The following is a 6,000-nucleotide window of genomic DNA, read 5'->3' on the forward strand; positions in this document are numbered from 1 at the left end:
AACAAATTCTTCCAAACTGCCAATTTGACAATTCTTCAGTTTAAAACATGAAAGAAAAGTGCATCTCTTTGGACATGTTTCATTCTGTTTGAAAGAAGATGGAGTGTGCAAATAGAATTGATAGATAGAAGTAACAGGAGTGTCACAATGCACAGAGTATTTAGGTGAAGCAAGATCTGCATGTTACAGATACTGGTAGGATTTTGAAAGATGTTATTTCATTCAAATTCACATTAGCTTTCTGATTAATCAAACCAGACTGGATGTTTTTTCATCCTCCCTCTTGTTCAATGAATATGATTCATCTCTGATGTTAATTTGCATGTTCTTTTATTCCCTCCTAGGTGGTGCATTCATTTGCAGCACAGAATACTCACCTCAAAATAAGTAATACACAGGGGGAAATAATTATTGTGATTATGCATAATCTTTGCCTGCACAGTTGTTTTTCTTTTCCAATTAAGCTAAATTTATATTCGGAATATGCTCTGAATAACAAAACAGGTGCTAGCATTGCTCTCCCTGCATTTCCACTGCTGTTTGGGAGGAAGGCTGCGTGACAACAGTACTGCTACAGGCTGCAAACGTAGGACTGTTGCTCCAGAGACCATTAATAACAGCAGAGCTTTCCCCATATTGAGACTGAGCCTTGGCACGAACCCAGCAAGTTTGTGTTTGTTTCATTTGTATGGAGATTTATAGAAGGAGCTGGGCACAAACAAGGAATGACTATTTTTCATTTGTGGAAAGGAAAATGATTGCATAGTTTATCTTAGCAGTTGGTGAATAAAACATAACACTGTTGGTGAAATAAAATTATAATGGGTGGTGCGTTTGTTTACTACTTTCAGCACAGTGTCAAAGATAAACAATTATGTGCTGCTACTAACTTTCTAATGTACTACAGCCTTGTAAAATTCGTATTATTCATGTTTTTATATGAACAATGGGTTACGTTCAGCTGCAATAAGCTTGGTAGCATCTTTTAGCTCATCATTTTGATTTCAGTAACTTTAATGTTTCAATTATTAACATAGAGCAGTTAGGCATATTTAGAATCTACCTAGTGGAGCATGCAGCAGCTGAAGAGCTACAAATTTCCTTCAGGAGTTGCTAGACAGAAACGAGTCAAAATGAATGTCGCTCTGTATTTAATTTGATATTTATGAGATACTGTCAAATGTCAACGTGTGTACTGCATTTCTAGCTCGTTTCCACTGCTGCTAGCACTGAAACATGCAGTATATGCAATATATTATCCCTAGTAAAGTGTTTTTTTCAGTGATCAATTTGTATGCTCTCATTGCAATAGAGTTGTGTAGTATTACACATAGCAGAATCATAAATGACATTTTTACAGTTAGTGTGTCTTGAGGGTTTTCACCCTAACGTCGTACTACAATCACTTTCAGGAGTTGTCAGGTTGCACCTGCACATCCAGTAAATATGGGAATGTGGCTCACTGTGTCAGACCCATATGTCCATGACTAGACTATTTGACTCGACTTGAAGTACTACAGCACTTGCTATGCTCAAGGTTAGCTCAAGGCTGGTGAAAAAACGAAAAGGCACGATGAAAAGGTCTTTCCAGAGACTCCCTCAGACCTGCAGGTAGAATGTAAACAACACAAATTTAGGAGCTGAAGGGGAGAGTAAATGTTAAAAAAAGAGAAAAAGAACAGAATCATATATGAAAAGGACATTTAATCTTCTTCTGTGCTGAGCTTTGTGGTCTATGACAAATTGAGCCTTTGTTTCCATCTGAGCTGGCCTTTCTGTCTGCCACGCCTCACCGCACATCAAGCCTAACATGGCCTCATGTTATCCTTTTGCTCCCTGCTATCTACTCCTCCAGCTGGCCTGATGGTAGTGATATATCCGTACAACACACTGTTACAGCCCAATCTGCTTGTGGAGTAGCTGCAATTAAACCCCTTCTTCCTGCAACTTACTCTGGCAGCTCTTGAGTGTCAGAACAGAGACTTCATCTGCACACAAACTACAACTTAGATTTTATATGTGTCAGTTTACATACATCAGTGAGGACTATTGTTGTCGTTGTAGGTTTTGATATCTCTCTACAGGCAGGGGCAGGCAGTAACTCCATATGATATAGCAACAGTGGAGCCCAGAGACACAGAGAAAGAGACACGGAGAGAGAGAGAGTGAATGAAACCATCAGAATTGCAGATCTTGACATTATGTGCACTGCAATCAATGTAGATATAATACCCAGAGTCCCCCCACTCACTCAGAGACATCCTGCCCTGCTCGGACTGACACTGAAGGAGCAGTACAGTATAGAGCTGCCTCTGAAATGACAGCTTAAATATGGGGAGGGATAAGAAAGGCCTTTCGCTTTTGTCTTTTTATCAGTCTCCCCCTGTGCTGCTCTTAATTTCTGTGACACCATCAGAAAAGGAAAATCTAGTGCTGAGAGGCTCATGGGTCTATTCACTGGTCTTTACTTGAAGTTTAAAGTAGGTTTACACTCACCTGCTCCCTTAGTGAATGTAAATGCATATAAGTGCCTTAGAATCTAAATGAGAGCTAATGAATGACATTTAAAATCTGAAAATATGCATAAAAACATTCTTGAGAGCTTCTCTGTTTATTTGATTTAGTTTTGAAAACATTGCAAAGTGCAGGCGATGAAAGATCGGCGCTATTGTCTCCGAGAGCTTGGAAACAATTGAGTCTGGTTGAAAGGTTGGTGGCAGAGGCTGCAGAGGCTTTGTCACGGTTTTACGATCAGTTTGTTTTGGTCTCCGAGTGTGTGCATGCTTGATTATCTGAGTATCAGCTTGTAGCTGCCAGTATAATCTCTCCTGCTGCTCTCGCTGAAACTCATAGCAGAAACATGCTGACAGGAAGCCTGAATCCACTCCAGCCTCGGGCAAGTATGAAAAATTAAAGATCCATGTTTTTCAGCTCCTCCTGCAGCAACGCTGCAGATACCTTTGCACAGTCTTGCAGGGTTTCCCTGCTTATACAGTATGAAACAGCATTTATATCCATTTTTTCTAAAAGTCAACTGAGCTTAGAATAAACAATGAAACCATATTTGTACGTTGGATGTTTATTTGAAACAGAAATGATCCACAACAGTAAGTGCAGCCAGATAAACACATTTTGGCAATTATGCACAAATCAAACCGTTAACAAACCATAAAAAAAGGTTACATGACTTTCATCTTATCCACTTCTCCTGTTAAGGAATGTGGGAGTGCAGGAGCCAATCCCGGCTGTCATTGGCAGAATACATCCTGCATGGGCTGCCTGTCTTTCACAGAGCTGACATAAAGAGACACACAAACATTCACAACTATGGCAATTTAGAGTCTCGAGTTAAATGAAGAAAGAGAAGAGAACAAGCAAGCTCCACACAGAAAGGTGATCTACCTGGATTCCTTCTAGCTGTGAGTCAACAGCGCTAATCACCACACAATCTTAGCACCTCTTTGAATTCTACTAGGGGGCATGAGGAGACAGGTATTGTTAAATGATAATTATTATTATGATCTCTGTTTTCTTCCCGTCAGAAAAGTGTTGAAATGGGAACACAATATTTGCTGACTCTCACTCGGGGTTAATTCTTCTTCAAATATTTAATCGGAACTTTCCACTAGCGTTCAGTGAAGATGTACAATCTCAGATATCAGTGCTGACACTGTGGAAACTGGTAATGCAATACGGTGAGATCAAGTGATATCTCATCATCAAATAAAAATAAACGGAGAAGCCTGTGCGTCTTCGTCCATTACGAGATGAATGAATGTCTTTCCAAGCACATGCTGAATCGAATTATGTTTGTTCAGAAACTTTAATTTACTAGGTATTTCCCAGGATGCCTTGTACCTAATTGAAATATCTGAAAATCAATATGTATTCATCTATCCACAACAATCCACGGGACTTGAAGTTATTAAATAAATGATGCTTTTTACTGATACTTTCAAGTTTTTGAACATAACAAAATGCAAAGCAAAGCTATTAACCATGACAGATACTGTAACTGTATGTTGTATGTATTGAACAGGTCATCAATTACCATACTTTATGTTGTCACAAAGGCTAAAGAACATAATAACCTTAAATTATGGTCAACTTGATTATGTACGCCACAGCTGAGTGACACACTTTCCACTGTGTCATACTAGGTCAGTTTCCTTCTATACAAATTGCAGCTATACCTGTATGAAAGAGAGGTGTCAGAGTCTTTGAGTATGATTTCACACAGTGGGAGATGGAGCTGCTCTAAAAGCATAAAAACACCCACTCTTCACAAGTTGTTATCAAGTCTAAAAAAGCAGAAGATTCGGTAGTTTCTCTTTACATCTTTTTTTTTTTACAAGTGATAAAGAGGTTGCAGTACATGTAAATCAGCGGTCAAAGCGATTATGGCAAAGTCGTAAAGGTCCAGCAGCGAATACTGGCATATGGGTAATGTAATGATGAAGGGAATGATGGTTGCCCAGGCTAAATAAATAATATCTGAGCAGCAGAATGACAGAAGTGTGGGAGGAGGTCTGCAGGGAGCATGGAAACAGTGATTAGCAAAGCAGACCCACTTATGGAAAATCTACCTTCATTATTTTTCCTGACTTCTCTGATTGCTTCTCTGATGTGCTACAGTCCTTGTTACCACACCTTGCAGATAATTTTATAGTGAACTCTGGATGTTCTTGTTTGCCATTGTGGTGATAGATTAGCATGTTTGCATTAGCATTTAAATAGGTGCACACTAATAATAAAGATGAATAGGAAGGTATACACATACAGTACATATTTCACAAGGCTTCTCTATGTCTTTCCATTTGATTTTACTTTATACACAACAAGTGAAATAATTTGCCCATTAGACTGCACAGCGTGAAAACTAATCTCAGTCTTCTAAACTAATCTTCTCATCACTGCTCAAACTGGTTTTGTGAACTTGTTTTATCTCTTGATCGAGACTAGCTGGATATTTAAAGCATAACGCCATGTAACCATTTTAGAGACATATGCATTGGCAGGATGAATTATACAGCCGATCGTATCATCTGTTATAATCAGAACTTTTGACCACTGCAGATTTTTACTGGGGGGTAGGTCAAAATTTGAGAAAATCAAAGCGATTCTGCTGCACTCGATTCACAAAGTCATAGGTACAGGGTACTTTTAATTAGAAGCCCTGCTGTTGTAAGTGGTACAGAATGAAATGGACTCAGGGGGCATCTTTATCTTTTTTTAAGCCAGGGCTTTAACCCGTCACATTAAGTGATTACCATCAAGTCCTTATGGCTGAACCTCGACAAAAACACAGTAGTAATGATTACTAGCTGTACTGCAGTGCGCACACATGGTTCTTTTCACTGCTCCATATCCGTATAAAGGAAATAATCACACTCGCGGGAACTCATTTCTCCCTCCACATTCTCTTACGCACACATCACTGTTAGATCTGTCTACAGGAGCCCTGCATCTCCTTCATGTACTGTACAGCAGCAGAGGAGCAGGAGTTCTTTAATGAGCCGTCTTAGTAAGAGCACTACTTTCACATTCTTCCTTCCAACAATCTGCTGTTCACATCCAAATGACCAATTATAGTCCAGGGAGACTGTTCTTACATTCCACTACGGGGAGAAAAGGGTCAGGGTGGTCATAATGGAGGTGTCAGCATGCAAAAAGACTTATAGAGCTGTGCTACTGTGTGTGTCCATATATAAAACTATAGGAATAGGAATATGAAAGAGGGTTCCCTTCCCCGTGCGCTATAAATGGCCCACTAGTCCACACTGGGACATTATGTGAACGCCAGTAATCAATAAAAATCCTATCAACTCTGAGGATGGTGGGAGGAATTCTCCAAGGTGCTGAAAAGTGCCCGGGGGCTTATCCAAAGGAGGAAGCAGTGGGACACACCCGCCGGAGCCCATTGGTACAACGTCACGCGCAGAAAGCACCCGAGCGAGGAAGGTAAATGAATTACAGATGAGAGGAGGAGGAGGAGACATA

Source organism: Anabas testudineus, chromosome 15 (genome assembly GCF_900324465.2).
Source record: "Anabas testudineus chromosome 15, fAnaTes1.2, whole genome shotgun sequence".
Lineage (NCBI taxonomy): Eukaryota > Metazoa > Chordata > Actinopteri > Anabantiformes > Anabantidae > Anabas > Anabas testudineus.